This window comes from Oncorhynchus clarkii, chromosome 3, assembly GCF_045791955.1.
Source record: "Oncorhynchus clarkii lewisi isolate Uvic-CL-2024 chromosome 3, UVic_Ocla_1.0, whole genome shotgun sequence".
Classification (NCBI taxonomy): Eukaryota; Metazoa; Chordata; class Actinopteri; order Salmoniformes; family Salmonidae; genus Oncorhynchus; species Oncorhynchus clarkii.
Window position 1 is genome coordinate 49,609,056 of NC_092149.1, and position 16,126 is coordinate 49,625,181.

At 44.0% G+C, this 16,126-nt stretch overlaps 1 protein-coding gene across 4 annotated transcripts in view; it reads right to left on the bottom strand.

Moving 5' to 3' along the window:
- The window catches only part of LOC139396588 (double-stranded RNA-specific editase 1-like), a 197,191-nt gene that overhangs the window by 115,460 nt on the left and 65,605 nt on the right, over window positions 1-16,126 (bottom strand). For 3 of the 4 annotated variants that reach the window (XM_071143541.1, XM_071143557.1, XM_071143550.1), the window contains exon 3: window positions 4,669-4,723. The gene's annotated coding sequence lies outside the window, so the exon portion shown is untranslated. Of the gene's footprint in view, window positions 1-4,668; window positions 4,724-16,126 lie in introns of those variants that run through there. The other variant, XM_071143565.1, reaches the window with a different exon arrangement.

The following is a 16,126-nucleotide window of genomic DNA, read 5'->3' on the forward strand; positions in this document are numbered from 1 at the left end:
CTATAAGAACATCCAATAGTCAAAAGGTATATGAAATACAAATGGTATAGAGAGAAATAGTTCTATAATTCGTATTGCATAAAACTTCTTAACTGGGAATATTGAAGACTCATGTTAAAAGGAACCGCCATCTTTCATATGTTCTCAGCAAGGAACTTAAAATGTTAGCTTTTTTACAGCAAATATTGCACTTTTACTTTCTTCTCCAACACTTTGTTTTCGCATTATTTAAACCGAATTGAACATGTTTCATTATTTATTAGAGACTAAATTGATTTTATTGATGTATTATATTAAGTTAAAATAAAAGTATTCATTCAGTATTGTTGTAATTGTCATCACGATGCTGTCTGTGTTGGTGGACCAATTCAGTTTGTCTGTGATGTGTACGCCGAGGAACTTAAAACTTACTATCCTCTCCACTACTGTTCCATTGATGTGGATAGGGGGGTGTTCCCTCTGCTGTTTCCTGAAGTCCACAATCATCTCCTTAGTTTTGTTGACGTTGAGTGTGAGGTTATTCTCCTGACACCACACTCCGAGGGCCCTCACCTCCTCCCTGTAGGCCGCCTCATCGTTGTTGGTAATCAAGCCTACCACTGTTGTGTCGTCCGCAAACTTGATGATTGAGTTGGAGGCGTGCGTGGCCACGCAGTCGTGGGTGAACAGGGAGTACAGGAGAGGGCTCAGAACGCACCCTTGTGGGGCCCCAGTGTTGAGGATCAGCGGGGTGGAAATGTTGTTGCCTACCCTCACCACCTGGGGGCGGCCCGTCAGGAAGTCCAGTACCCAGTTGCACAGGGCGGGGTCGAGACCCAGGGTCTCGAGCATGATGACGAGCTTGGAGGGCACTATGGTGTTAAATGCCGAGCTGTAGTCGATGAACAGCATTCTCACGTAGGTATTCCTCTTGTCCAGATGGGTTAGGGCAGTGTGCAGTGTGGTTGAGATTGCATCGTCTGTGGACCTATTTGGGCGGTAAGCAAATTGGAGTGGGTCTAGGGTGTCAGGTAGGGTGGAGGTGATATGGTCCTTGACTAGTCTCTCAAAGCACTTCATGATGACGGAAGTGAGTGCTACGGGGAGGTAGTCGTTTGGCTCAGTTACCTTAGCTTTCTTGGGAACAGGAACAATGGTGGCCCTCTTGAAGCATGTGGGAACAACAGACTGGGATAGGGATTGATTATGTCCGTAAACACACCAGCCAGCTGGTCTGCGCATGCTCTGAGGGCGCGTCTGGGGATGCTGTCTGGGCCTGCAGCCTTGCGAGGGTTGACACGTTTAAATGTTTTCCTCACGTCGGCTGCAGTGAAGGAGAGTCCGCATGTTTTAGTTGCGGGCCGTGTCAGTGGCACTGTATTGTCCTCAAAGCGGGCAAAAAAGTTATTTAGTCTGCCTGGGAGCAAGACATCCTGGTCCGTGACGGGGCTGGTTTTCTTTTTGTAATCCGTGATTGACTGTAGACCCTGCCACATACCTCTTGTGTCTGAGCCGTTGAATTGAGATTCTACTTTGTCTCTATACTGACACTTAGCTTGCTTGATTGCATTGCGGAGGGAATAGTTACACTGTTTGTATTCGGTCATGTTTCCGGTCACCTTGCCTTGATTAAAAGCAGTGTTTCGCGCTTTCAGTTTCACGCGAATGCTGCCATCAATCCACGGTTTCTGGTTTGGGAATGTTTTAATCGTTGGTATGGGAACGACATCTTCAACGCACGTTCTAATGAACTCGCTCACCGAATCAGCGTATTCGTTAATGTTGTTGACTGACGCAATACGAAACATATCCCAGTCCACGTGATGGAAGCAGTCTTGGAGTGTGGAATCAGATTGGTCGGACCAGCGTTGAACAGACCTCAGCGCGGGAGCTTCTTGTTTTAGTTTCTTTCTGTAGGCAGGGATCAACAAAATGGAGTCGTGGTCAGCTTTTCCGAAAGGAGGGCGGGGCAGGGCCTTATATGCATCGCGGAAGTTAGAATAGCAGTGATCCAAGGTTTTTCCAGCCCTGGTTGCGCAATCGATATGCTGATAAAATTTAGGGAGTCTTGTTTTCAGATTAGCCTTGTTAAAATCACCAGCTACAATGAATGCAGCCTCCGGATAAATGGATTCCAGTTTGCAAAGAGTCAAATAAAGTTCGTTCAGAGCCATCGATGTGTCTGCTTGGGGGGGAATATATACGGCTGTGATTATAATCGAAGAGAATTCCCTTGGTAGATAATGCGGTCGACATTTGATTGTGTGGAATTCTAAATCAGGTGAACAGAAGGACTTGAGTACCTGTATGTTGTTATGATCACACCACGTCACGTTAACCATGAAGCATACGCCCCCAACCCCTCTTCTTACCAGAAAGATGTTTGTTTCTGTCTGCGCGATGCGTGGAGAAACCAGCTGGCTGCACCGACTCCGATAGAGTCTCTCCAGTGAGCCATGTTTCCGTGAAGCAAAGAACGTTACAGTCTCTGATGTCCCTCTGGAATGCTACCCTTGCTCGGATTTCATCAACCTTGTTGTCAAGAGACTGGACATTGGCGAGAAGAATGCTAGGGAGTGGTGCACGATGTGCCCGTCTCCGGAGTCTGACCAGAAGACCGCTCCGTTTCCCCCTTTTACAAAGTCGTTTTTTTGGGTCGCCGGCTGGGATCCATTCCGTTGTCCTGGGTGAGAGGCAGAACACAGGATCCGCTTCGCGAAAGTCATATTCTTGGTCGTACTGATGGTGAGTTGACGCTGCTCTTATGTTCAGTAGTTCTTCTCGACTGTATGTAATGAAACCTAAGATGACCTGGGGTACCAATGTAAGAAATAACACGTAAAAAAAACAAAAGACTGCATAGTTTCCTAGAAGCGAGGCGGCCATCTCTGTCGGCGCCGGAAGTCTAAAATTAATTAAACAGCCCTGCTATACAGCCACACGTTTGCAGGCTATACACACGCACATGCACATAAATGCCCTCACCAGTAGGGTTGGGCGATGTCTAGATGTTGATACCTTCATACCATTCCTGTACCACACCAGGTTAAACGGTATTACCGGCAGTGCATACAAAGAGGCGCTGTTTTTATCCAAATGTATAAAATACTAAAAATGACGTACTAGGGAATTCCCATAGAGGATTTTAACTAAATGCTAACAAGCACAAGTGAACAAACCAATTGCAAGGACAGACAACCAGTTCATAAAGTTTAACAAATATCTCAAAAGGGTACTCCCAGGATCCAGGAAGCGATGAATTATCTCTGCCGTAACCAAGAAGCGTTATCTTGCAAGCTAAACACTTAACTAGCAACTTAGCAAACCAAATGCATAGCTGTAGCCCTGAGCTGGAGAGAACTTATTTGGCACAACTTAGATAGTTCTAAGGTATTTGGCTGCCAAACATTAGTAGTGAATTTCAAATTTACTCAAGAGTAGTGTTTCTTTAAAACCACTGATATCCAAGAAACATTATTAGGAGAGCGCACACCCCGTGTAGAGATGTAAGGGCATCAGATGGGGAAATTATATCCATCTCTACCTTCCATCCACTCTCTCCCTCTCGTTCTCCACTCTCTCCCTCTCCCCTCTTCTTACTCTTGATAGTGTCCTTTCATCCCCCTCTCTATTTCCCTTCTTCCCCTGATGCCCCCACTCTCGCCAAGGTCATATACAGGCTCCATGTGATGCGTTAGCCTGACGACTCACATTCAATTCTTCCGCTGCTCTGACGCTACATACTTTAGTCAGACTGACATCATTTAAGTAATTTGTGGTGACGAGGGGCACAAAGGGCATGGTATTCTCAAACCACCACTTTACCAAAATGTGTTCTGGCCCAACCCATCAGTTTCTGGTCCAATCAGACAGTCCCGAGTGGGTTCGAATTCGGAGAAGAGTCAGGGTCATTGCGGATAAGAAACTAACGTCCATGGCCAGAGCGGTTGGCCAGAGCAAGGAGTCTGGGTAGCCAGACAAATTATGTGTGTAGTTTCTGCCGTAGGACGGGACACACTCCAGACTTCTATTCTCTCACACCGGAGAGCCTCCGACATAAAAAAAACACACTGAGCTTTTAAGGCCTACGAGTCACACTTGGGTTCATATCCACACATGTGAGCGTAAAACACACACACAAAAATGGAGAGTAACCCAAGAATGTCATGTTATCATTACCCGATCTGTTCTAGTACACACAGCTTGATTGCACTTGACGCAATGGAGCAATTGAGTGCAGGGTGCACGTCACAAACGCCAAGAGCCAGGGATGTACCACACACACACACACAACCGTGTTCAGCCATGATCGATCAAGGGTGTGATGGTGCATCGGCAGTGGAAACTATCACGGGGTGCAGTGGGGAAAACATGACCCAATCACAACCCCCTAAGGAAATTTAGGGGGGGGGGGGACAGAGGATGTTTTGCAAAGTTGTTACTAGTTCTGTCCCAATAAACAGCAGGCACAACATGACATCCAAAGCACTTAACATTATCTGGGCGCTGTGATAGGAATACAAAAGTCTGTCTGTTTTGCAAAAGAGACATTATCTTGATGACACCACACTCTGTAAATAAAGGAGAGATGAAGATACTTCTAGGCAAGCCAACTCTTAAGCAGAGTGGGGTAAACACTGCCTACCCTAATCAGTGGTAGGATAAAATTATTTAAAAAAGTGGACCTACCGTGCGAAAGGGGTGACAGCTGGAAGCTACTTCTCTGTAGTTCTCTCTGCTTTTACTGAGAGAAAGATAGCGAGAGAGGGGAGGAGAGAGCGAGAGAGGGGAGGAGAGAGCGAGAGAGGGGAGGAGAGAGCGAGAGAGGGGAGGAGAGAGCGAGAGAGGGGAGGAGAGAGCGAGAGAGGGGAGGAGAGGGCGAGAGAGGGGAGGAGAGAGGGGAGGAGAGAGGGGAGGAGAGAGCGAGAGAGGGGAAACAGTGCCAGTTAGGATGAGCAAGCCTTGTATAACACCATTGTACATTCAGTGCATACATAACACTGCCTCATTGGAAAACACAGAAGCCCGTATTCCAACAGACCATGATGATGGTGTTATTGTAACAGCTCCAAATTCAACGAATGTGCCGTTAAGACCGCATATTAAACTTTAAATGACTGTTCCGAGTTACATTGTTCCACTATATTTAACCAGGTAGGCCAGTTGAGAACAAGTTAATTTACAACTGTGACCTGGCCAAGATAAAGCAAGTTAGTGAGGGAGATAAGACTCCAGCTTCAGTGATTTCTGCAATTAGTTCCAGTCATTGGCAGTAGAGAACTGGAAGGAAAGGCAGTCAAATGAGGGGTTGTCTTTGGGGATGACCAGTGAAATATACCTGTTGGAGCGTGTGCTACAGGTGGATGTTGCTATGGTGACCAGTGAGAGCTGAGATAAGGTGGGGCTTTACCTAGCAAAGACTTAGACGACCTGGAGCCAGTGGGATTGGTGACAAATATGTAGCGAAGGCCAGCCAACGAGAACATACAGGTCGCAGTGGTGGGTAGTATATGGGGCTTTGGTGACAAAACGGGTAGCACTGTGATAGACTGCATCCATTTTGCTGAGTAGAGTGTTGGAGGCTATTTGTAAATGACATCGCCGAAGTCCAGGATCGGTAGGATAGTCAGTTTTACGAGGGTGTTTGGCAGGCTTTGTTGCGAAATAGGAAGCCGATTCTCAATTTAAATTTTGGATTGGAGATACTTAATGTGAGTCTGGAAGGAGAGTTTAGTTTAACCTGACACCTAGATATTTGTAGAGGTCCACATATTCTAAATCATAACCGTCCAGAGTAGTGATGCCAATTGGGCGGGCGGGTGCGGGCAGCAAATCGGTTGAAGAGCATGCATTTAGTTTTACTAGCATTTAAAAGCAGTTGGTAGCCACGGGAGGAGAGTTGTATGGATTTGAAGCTCGTTTGGAGGTTTGTTAGCAGTGTCCAATGAAGGGCCAAATGTAAAGAGAATGGTGTCATCTGTGTAGAGGTGGATCCGAGAATCACCAGTAGCAAGAGCGACATCATTGATAAATACAGAGAAAAGAGTCGGCCCGATAATTGAACCCTGTGGCACCCCCATAGAGGTTGCCAGAGGTCCGGACAACAGGCACTCTGATTTGACACACTGAACTCCATCTGGGAAGTAGTTGGTGAACCAGGCGAGGCAGTCGTTTGAGAAACCAAGGCTGTTGAGTCTGCCAATAAGAATACAGTGATTGCAGTCGAAAGCCTTGGCAGCTGCACAGTACGGTCTTATCGATGGCGGTTATGATATCGTTTAGGACCTTGATCGTTGCACCCATGACCAGCCTGAAAACCAGATTGCATAGCGGAGAAGGTACGATGGGATTAGAAAGGGTCTGTGATCTGTTAACTTGGCTTTCAAAGATTTTAGAAAGGCAGGGCAGGATGGATATAGGTCTATAACAGTTTGGGTCTCGAGTGCCTCCCCCTTTGAAGAGAGGGATGACCGCAGCAGCTTTCCAATCTTTGGTGATCTCAGACGATACGAAAGAGGTTGAACAGGCTAGTAATAGGGGTTGCAACAATTTCAGCGGATAATTTTAGAAAGAGCGGGTCCAGATTGTCTTGTCCAGCTGATTTGTAGGGATCCAGATTTTGCAGCTCTTTCAGAACATCAGCGGTTTGGATTTGGGTGAAGGAGAAGCAGGGGGGGGGCTTGGGCAAGTTCCTGCGGGGTGTGCAGAGCTGTTGGCCGGGGTAAGGATAGCCAGGTGGAAAGCATGGTCAGCAGTATAAAAATGCTTCTTGAAATGATCGATTACCGTAGAGTTATCAGTGGTGGCAGTGTTTCCTAGCCTCAGTGCAGTGGGCAGCTGGGAGGAGGTGCTCTTATTCTCCATGGACTTTAGTGTCCCAAAACATTTTGGAATGAGTGCTACAGGATGCAAATTTCTGTTTGAAAAAGCTAGCCTTAGCTTTCCTAACTGACTTAGTATATTGGTTCTTGACTTCCCTGAAAAGTTACATATCTTGGGGGCTATTCGATGCTAACGCAGTACGCCACAGGATGTTTTTGTGCTGGTCAAGGGCAGTCAAATCTGGGGTGAACCAAGGGCTATATCTGTTCTTACTTCTACATTTTTTGAATGGGGCATGCTGATTTAAGATGGTGAGGAAAGCGCTTTTGAAAGAGCATCCAGGCATCCTCTACTGACGGGCTGAGGTCAATATCCTTCGAGGATATCCCGGCTAGGTCGATTCGAAAGGCCTGCTCATTGAAGTGTGTACGGGAGCGTTTGACAGTGATGAAGGGTGGTCGTTTGACCGCATCCATTACGGACGCAAGCAATGATCGCTGAGATCCTGGTTGAAGATAGCAGAGGTGTATTTAGAGTGCAAGTTGGTCAGGATGATACAGTGAGGGAAAAAAGTATTTGATCCCCTGCTGAAAATCTGTGGAGGGAGCTGAAGGTTCGAGTTGCCAAACGTCAGCCTCGAAACCTTAATGACTTAGAGAAGATCTGCAAAGAGGAGTGGGACAAAATCACTTCTGAGATGTGTGCAAACCTGGTGGCCAACTACAAGAAAAGTCTGACCTCTGAATGCCAACAAGGGTTTTGCCACCAAGTACTAAGTCATGTTTTGCAGAGGGGTCAAATACTTATTTCCCTCATCAAAATGCAAATAAATTCATAACATTTTTTGATTTTTTTTTGTTGTTATTCTGTCTCTTACTGTTCAAATAAACCTAGCATTAAAATTATAGACTGATCATTTCTTTGTCAGTGGGCAAACGTACAAAATCAGCAGGGGATCAAATACTTTTTTCCCCTCACTGCATCTATGGAGGGTGCCTTTAGTTACAGATTTAGGGTTGTGCCTGGTAGGTTCGCACATCACTGGTTTCTCAGAGACATAAGTTGCATCTCAAATGTCACCCTATTCCCTACATAGTGCGCCACTTTACGGCACTTTATATGTAATCCGGTGTAATTTGGGACACAGCTATATTGTGGTCAACATGACAAAATGGGGTATAGTCCCCTTCATTCGCATCACCAAGATGGAGACTGACAGAACACCTTCTGCAACTGGATCCTGGACTTCCTGACGGGGCGCCCCCAGGTGGTGAGGGTAGGCAACAACACCACCACGTTGACCCCTCAAGGGTGTGTACCTCACCCCCTCCTGCACTACCTGTTTACCCACGACTGTGGCCATGCATGACTCCAACACCGTCATCAAGTTTGCTGACGACATGACGGGGGAAGCGCAAATCACAGAGAGGAAATCAGAGACTTGGCATTGTGGTACCATGATAACAACCTCTCCCTCAACATCAGTAAGACCAAGGAGCTGATGATGGACTACAGGAGAAAGAGCAGAGAGCACGCCCTCATCCACGGGTTGTAGAGGAGCGGGTTGAGAGCTTCAACTTTCTTGGAGTCCACATCACTAAGGACATACACAGTCATGAAGAGATTTGGCATGGGCCCTTGGATCCTCAAAAGTTCCACAGCTGCACCATCGAGAGCACCCTGCCATCCAGGACCTCATATACACACAAACACAACAGTTCAGGGTCACTTTGAAAGTTCTTTGTTTTAAAAAAGATAAAAAATAAGCTACAAAAATTCTATTAAAATATCAAATTGATCAGAAATAAAGTGTAGACATTGTTAATGTTGTAAATTACTATTGTAGCTGGAAACGGCTGATTTAATGGAATACAAAGGCCCATTATCAGCAACCATCACGCTTGTGTTCCAATGGCACGTTGTGTTAGCCTTTTAAAATGAAACTTGGAATAACTAATTGATAATTAGAAAACCCCTTCGCCATTATGTTAGCACAGTTGAAAACTGTTGTTCTAATTAAAGAAGCAATAAAACTGGCTTTTAGACTAGTTGAGTATCTAGAGCATCAGCATTTGTGGGTTCGATTACAGGCTCAAAATAGCCAGAAACAAGAGACTTTCTTCTGAAACTCATCAGTCTATTCTTGTTCTGAGAAATGAAGGCTATTCCATGTGAGAAATTGCCAAGATCGAATCCCCGAGCTGACAAGGTAAAAATTGTTCTGCCGCTGAACCAGGCAGTTAACCCACTGTTCCTAGGCCGTCATTGTAAGTAAGAATTTGTTCTTAATTAACTGACTTGTCTAGTTAAATAAAGGTTAAATAAAAAATAAAAATAAAATGAAGATCTCGTACAATGCTGTGAACTACTCCCTTCAAAAGAACAGCGCAAAGTGGCACGAACCAGACTAGAAAGAATGGTGTTGGAGGGTTTGTAGGAGGCCCTCTTTCCTCTGGTCTAAGAAAATATCCCAATACCCCAGGGCAGTGATTGGGGACACTGCCCTGTGTAGGGTGCAGTCTTTCGGATGGGACGTTAAACGGGTGTCCTGACTCTCTGAGGTCATTAAAGATCCCATGGCACTTATCGTAAGAGCAGGGGTGTTAACCCTGGTGTGGCTAAATTGCCAATCTGGCCCTCAAATCATCACGGTCACCTAATAATCACAAGTTTACAATTGGCTAATTCATCCCCCTCCTCTCCCCTGTAACTATTCCCCAGGTCATTGCTGCAAATGAGAACATGTTCTCAGTCAACTTACCTGGTAAAATAACAGATAAATAAAAATAAAAGAGTGGTAGGCCGTGGTGCACAACTGAGAAAAAGGACAAGTACATTAGTGTGTCTAGTTTGAGAAACATACGCCTTACAAGTCCTCAACTGGAAGCGTCATTAAATAGTACCCTCAAAACACCAGTCTCAATGTCAACATTGAAGAGGCAATTCAGGGATGCTGGCCTTCTAGGCAGAGTTGCAAAGAAAAAGCCATATCTCAGACTGGCCAATAAAAATAAAATATTAAGATGGGCAAAAGAACAGACACTGGACAAAGGAAGATTGGAAAAAAGTGTTATGGACAGACAAATCTAAGTTTGAGGGGTTTGGATCACAAAGAAGAACATTTGTGAGACGCTGAGATGCTGGAGGAGTGCTTGACGCCATCTGTAAAGCATGGTGGAGGCAATGTGATGGTCTGGGGGTGCTTTGGTGGTAGTAAAGTGGGAGATTTGTACAGGGTAAAAGGGATCTTGAAGAAGGAAGGATATCACTCCATTTTGCAACGCTATGCCTAACCCTGTGGGCAGCGCTTAATTGGTGCCCATTTCCTCCTACAGGGACATTTATAAGTGATCCCAAACTTTTATGAGAGAGGCCGGTAATTTATCATAGGTACACTTCAACTATGACAGACAAAATGAGAAAAAAATGATTTTTAATGAATTTACTTGCAAATTATGGTGGAAATAAGTATTTGGTCACCTACAAACCAGCAAGATTTCTGGCTCTCACAGACCTGTAACTTCTTCTTTTAAGAGGCTCTTCTGTCCTCCACTCGTTACCTGTTTTAATGGCACCTGTTTGAACTTGTTATCAGTATAACAGACACCTGTCCACAACCTCAAACAGTCACACTCCAAACGCCACTATGGCCAAGACCAAAGAGCTGTCAAAGGACACCAGAAACAAAATTGTAGACCTGCACCAGGCTGGGAAGACTAAATCTGCAATAGGTAAGCAGCTTGGTTTGAAGAAATCAACTGTGGGAGCAATTACAGTGCCTTGCGAAAGTATTCGGCCCCCTTGAACTTTGCGACTTTTTGCCACATTTCAGGCTTCAAACATAAAGATATAAAACTGTATTTTTTTTGTGAAGAATCAACAACAAGTGGGACACAATCATGAAGTGGAACGACATTTATTGGATATTTCAAACTTTTTTAACAAATCAAAAACTGAAATATTGGGCGTGCAAAATTATTCAGCCCCCTTAAGTTAATACTTTGTAGCGCCACCTTTTGCTGCGATTACAGCTGTAAGTCGCTTGGGGTATGTCTCTATCAGTTTTGCACATCGAGAGACTGAAACATTTTCCCATTCCTCCTTGCAAAACAGCTCGAGCTCAGTGAGGTTGGATGGAGAGCATTTGTGAACAGCAGTTTTCACTATTGTGCAGCATGCGCCAGGTGTTTTAATTACAGTATGGAATTCACAACTTAAATGTTTGTCGGCTAGATACAATACATTACCTAAAGTACGTGGACACCTGCTTGGAGAACATGGGCATTAATATGGAGTTGGTCGGTCCCCCCCCTTTGCTGCTATAACAGCCTCCACTAGATGTTGGAACATTGCTGCGTGGACTTGCATCCATACAGTCACAAGAGAATTGGTGAAGTCGGGCACTGATGTTGGGCGATTAGGCCTGACTCGCAGTCCGCGTTCCAATTCATCCCAAAGGTGTTCGATTTGGTTGAGGTCAAGGCTCTGTGCAGGCCAGTCGAGTTCTTTCACACCGATCTTGACAAACCATTTCTGTATGGTCCTTGCTTTGTGCACGAGGTATTGTCATGCTGAAACAGGAAAAGGACCTTCCCCCTAACTGTTGCCACAAAGTTGGAAGCACAGAATCTAAAATGTCATTGTATGCTGTAACGTTAAAATTACCCTTCAATGGAACTATGCGGCCTAGTTCAAACCATGAAAAACAGCCCCAGACCATTATTCCGTCTCCACTGAACTTTACAGCTGGTCCTACGCATTTGTGCAGGTAGTGTTCTCCTGGCATCCGCCAAACCCAGATTTGTGAAGCGTGATTCATCACTCCAGAGAACACGTTTCCGCTGCTCCAGAGTCCAATGGCGGCGAGCTTAACACCACGCAATATTACACTGCAGAGGAGCTGCAGAGGAGCAAACACACACACCTGCTCTTATATATATATATATATATATATATATATATATATATATATATATATATATATATATATATATATATATATATATATATATAGGCATACTCTCACACCACACTCATCCGGTCTCTCTCGCCGTATCCCGTCCTAATTATAGCTTGCCCGTTAATCAGCTCAAACTGTAATTATACCATCTTCAACATGTAATCTGATTGTGAAGAATGATAAATATCACGCCGCATCCCCCTGGTTCAGGAGCGAGGGGTGTTGGGGTGTGAAGCTAATAGGTATGCATTCTCTGCGAAGCACATTCTGATTAGACACAAACAAACAGTGCTGCGATCGGATTGAGTAAGCACGGCACCGGTGCCGGGGGAAGGTAAGTGCGCGCAATTTAGGGCAGTTATGGATAAAGACCGTAAAAATAAGTCACTTTTTTTGGGGGGGGGGGGGGGGGGGGGGGGTCATAAGTGTTTTTTATTATTGGAGAACAAAACCACTGACTGAAAATGGGACGGCTGGGAATTCATGCTGTTGAGTCTGTTTCTGCGGTAACATGGACTCTTACTGTGATAGAACTTTGTTGCTCCTTTGTGAAACAAGCAATGTGTTGTAACAAACAGGCATAAGCTTTCTTGCCCATGGCAGCCAAGGGGCACATGACCAAACCATTCATTTTTTTTTTGGAACACAGTCAGGGTATCAACTTAAACCACTGTACTATAAAGAGTAGGAACAGTAGAATACACAAGGTGGTGCAATTTTGAAATCGGTTTGTGCTTGACATTTTTTTTCTCTCGCAATGTCAGTCACTGACATTAGCCACGTCAGCTAACAATTTTTTGTTTGGTAGTTAGTCTATCCAGCTATCGAGACTTGCAGTAATCATTGCCGAATACCGACCGGGCACGCAGGGCATGTGCCTTGACCTCCAGGGGCCTCATTCTCACTCAGCTATCATATTAACATGACATAAGTCATCGCATGATCTCAAGCTGCAGTCAATTTTATGCAGTTCCAGACAGACTCTTTGGATGTCTTGGCTACACCTGACCCTCTTTTCCCCAACAGTCAAATATAGAGTACACAATTATATTTATAACCATATTAGTGATTGCTGTTGGGTTTAATAAAGGGAGGCCTGCAAGAATCTGGGTCAATATGTTGGAAGCAAAACATATAAAAAAACAGTGTTTGGAAGGTAACTAAGAATCAAAGAAACATTTGTGTTCATTATCTGTAAAAATAGAAAAAATTACAATTGTTGCAATGAGACATAAGACACGGAGCCCCTATGTTAGGTATACAATACAAATGGAGATGATAGTTGTAACCATTAAGGCAGAATCATGGGTCATCTCCTACAATGTGAAAGACATCCATTGGCCAATTAAAGTTCAAATATTAAATAAAAAATCTATTGCACAAGTGGGCACCTCAAGCTCAATAAAACCTGGGCTAAATCAGGTGTTTTTCTCATCACATAGTTCTGGGAGGAGAAGGGGAGCAGCTATTCTAATACACAGACCTACCAAATGTGTTTTACATGGAGTAAAAGATAAGGAAGGGAGATCAATATTATTGAACGGTTCCATTGCAGGAGCGAAAGTCTCAATGATCAATGTACAGCACATGCTCCTAATGAAGATAAGAAGAATTTTCATAAACCAGAGTTGGATTTGATTTCTGATAACGTAAAAAGGGGTTGTTTTTGATAGGAGAGTATAACTACATTTTATCCGGTACTGATTAGGCTCACACCTCTAGAGCACCCATATCCAGATTGACCCGTGCGTTAAGAAATGGCTTCATGGTACTGGGTCTAGTAGAGTGTGTGTGGAGACATTTGAACCCTAAAAGAAGAGATGTTGCGTTTTACTCCCACCTCCATAAAATGTTCTTCTTGTATGGACTACTTCTTTATGCCAAAAAACAGAAGCATATAGAAATGTAGAATGCAAGATTTTGAACATTACTCTCTGATCATGGGCCAGTGTCAGCTGTATGGGACCTGGGGAGAAATTCACACCCCACATTGTGGAGGATGAACACCTCACAACTTCATGAAGCTGAATTTGGGCAGTTTATTCATTCAGAATTTGATCAGTGCTTAGAGTTTAACCAAATACCTGATGTTTCACCTTCTGTTCTAAGGGAAGGCGATATTGAGAGGGTGTACTATTTCATATGCATCAGTAAGGAAAAAAAAGTTTAATTACACAGGAAATGTGAAGATGACATTGAGAGATTGGAAACCATGCATAAACAACGATCCTCATACAATTAAAAGGAGGCCCGTAATGTCCTTTCTGAGATTTCTAAAGCAACCCTATTATAAGAACGGGAACAGAGCATCGTCGTTTACTTTCTTTCTGGTAAAGGAAACAGGCATCTACTATCATTCAAACGGTTAAATCAAATGATGTCAATACACCCTTTGTCACAAGACCCCAAGATATATCAGCAACCATTGCAGAGTTTTATGAGAATTTATATTCAGACTTAGAAAAATATCCTGAGCCTAATAAACTACAAGGTTTCCTCCGAGGCATTGACCTCCCTCATTTGACAAGCTCAGCAGTGACAGAACTAGATTGACCCAGAAGTAGATATCAGAATGGCTATAAAATAAATGTACTCAAAAATAATAAAATATTCAGGTTCTGATGGTACATTAATGAATTATATAAAACCTTCCCGGAACACATTACTCCAATATTAGTGTTTTCAAATGTATTGATGACTCCTTCCTGTCCCCAGTCCACCTGGCCGTGCTGCTGCTCCAGTTTCAACTGTTCTGCCTTATTATTATTGGACCATGCTGGTCATTTATGAACATTTAAACATCTTGGCCATGTTCTGTTATAATCTCCACCCGGCACAGCCAGAAGAGTACTGGCCACCCCACATAGCCTGGTTCCGCTCTAGGTTTCTTCCTAGGTTTTGGCCTTTCTATGGAGTTTTTACTAGCCACCGTGCTTCTACACCTGCATTGCTTGCTGTTTGGGGTTTTAGGCTGGGTTTCTGTACAGCACTTTGAGATATCAGCTGATGTACGAAGGGCTATATAAATACATTTGATTTGATTAGAAACCAGAGAACTTCCTTACACTTGGAGATACTATCTGATCAGTGTTAAACAAAGAATGGAAAGATGCTACTGACTAATTCATATAGACCTACCACTTTGCCCCAAAATTATTACTAACTGCTTATATCCATTTTGGCAAAGCTATAACAGATATTAAACACCCTGATCAAACGGAGTTCATTGCTGGTCGTCAACTGTCGGAAAATAGAAGATGCCTAAATGTTATATCATGCCAAGGTGAGGAAAATATGGCACTGGCCTTCGATGCACAGAAGGATTTTGATCAGGTAATCATGGTCATATCTGTTTCAAGCGTGGCATGAATTTGGCCCCAAGTTCAATAGATGGGTCAAAATCATTTATTCAACTCCCCACACTGGAGTCCAAGTAAATGGCCATTAATCTACACCTTTTATTGTTAAAAAAGAGGGGTCCAGCAAGGATGCCCACTAAGCACACTTCTTTTTCAGATTCGTATTGAACATCTAGCCCAGATGATAAGATCCAGTCTGAATATCAAATGCATAGAAATTGGCGAGGAAGAGCATTAGATCTCTCTGTATGCTGCTGATACAGTGGGGCAAAAAAGGATTTAGTCAGCCACCAATTGTGCAAGTTCTCCCACTTACAAAGATGAGGCCTGTAATTTTCATCATAGGTACACTTCAACTATGACAGACAAAATGAGAAAAACAATTCCAGAAAATCACATTGTAGGATTTTTAATGAATTAGCAAATGATGGTGGAAAATAAGTATTTGGTCAATAACCAAAGTTTCTCAATACTTTGTTATATACCCTTTGTTGGCAATGACAGAGGTCAAACGTTTTCTGTAAGTCTTCACAAGGTTTTCACACACTGTTGCTGGTATTTTGGCCCATTCCTCCATGCAGATCTCCTCTAGAGCAGTGATGTTTTGGGGCTGTTGCTGGGCAACACGGACTTTCAACTCCCTCCAAAGATTTTCTATGGGGTTGAGATCTGGAGACTGGCTAGGCCACTCCAGGACCTTGAAATGCTTCTTACGAAGCCACTCCTTCATTGCCCGGGCAGTGTGTTTGGGATCATTGTCATGCTGAAAGACCCAGCCACGTTTCATCTTCAATGCCCTTGCTGATGGTAGGCTTTGTTACTTTGGTCCCAGCTCTCTGCAGGTCATTCACTAGGTCCCCCCGTGTGGTTCTGGGATTTTTGCTCACCGTTCTTGTGATCATTTTGACCCCCCCGGGGTGAGATCTTGCGTGGAGCCCCAGATCGAGGGAGATTATCAGTGGGCTTGTATGTCTTCCATTTCCTAATAATTGCTCCCACAGTTGAT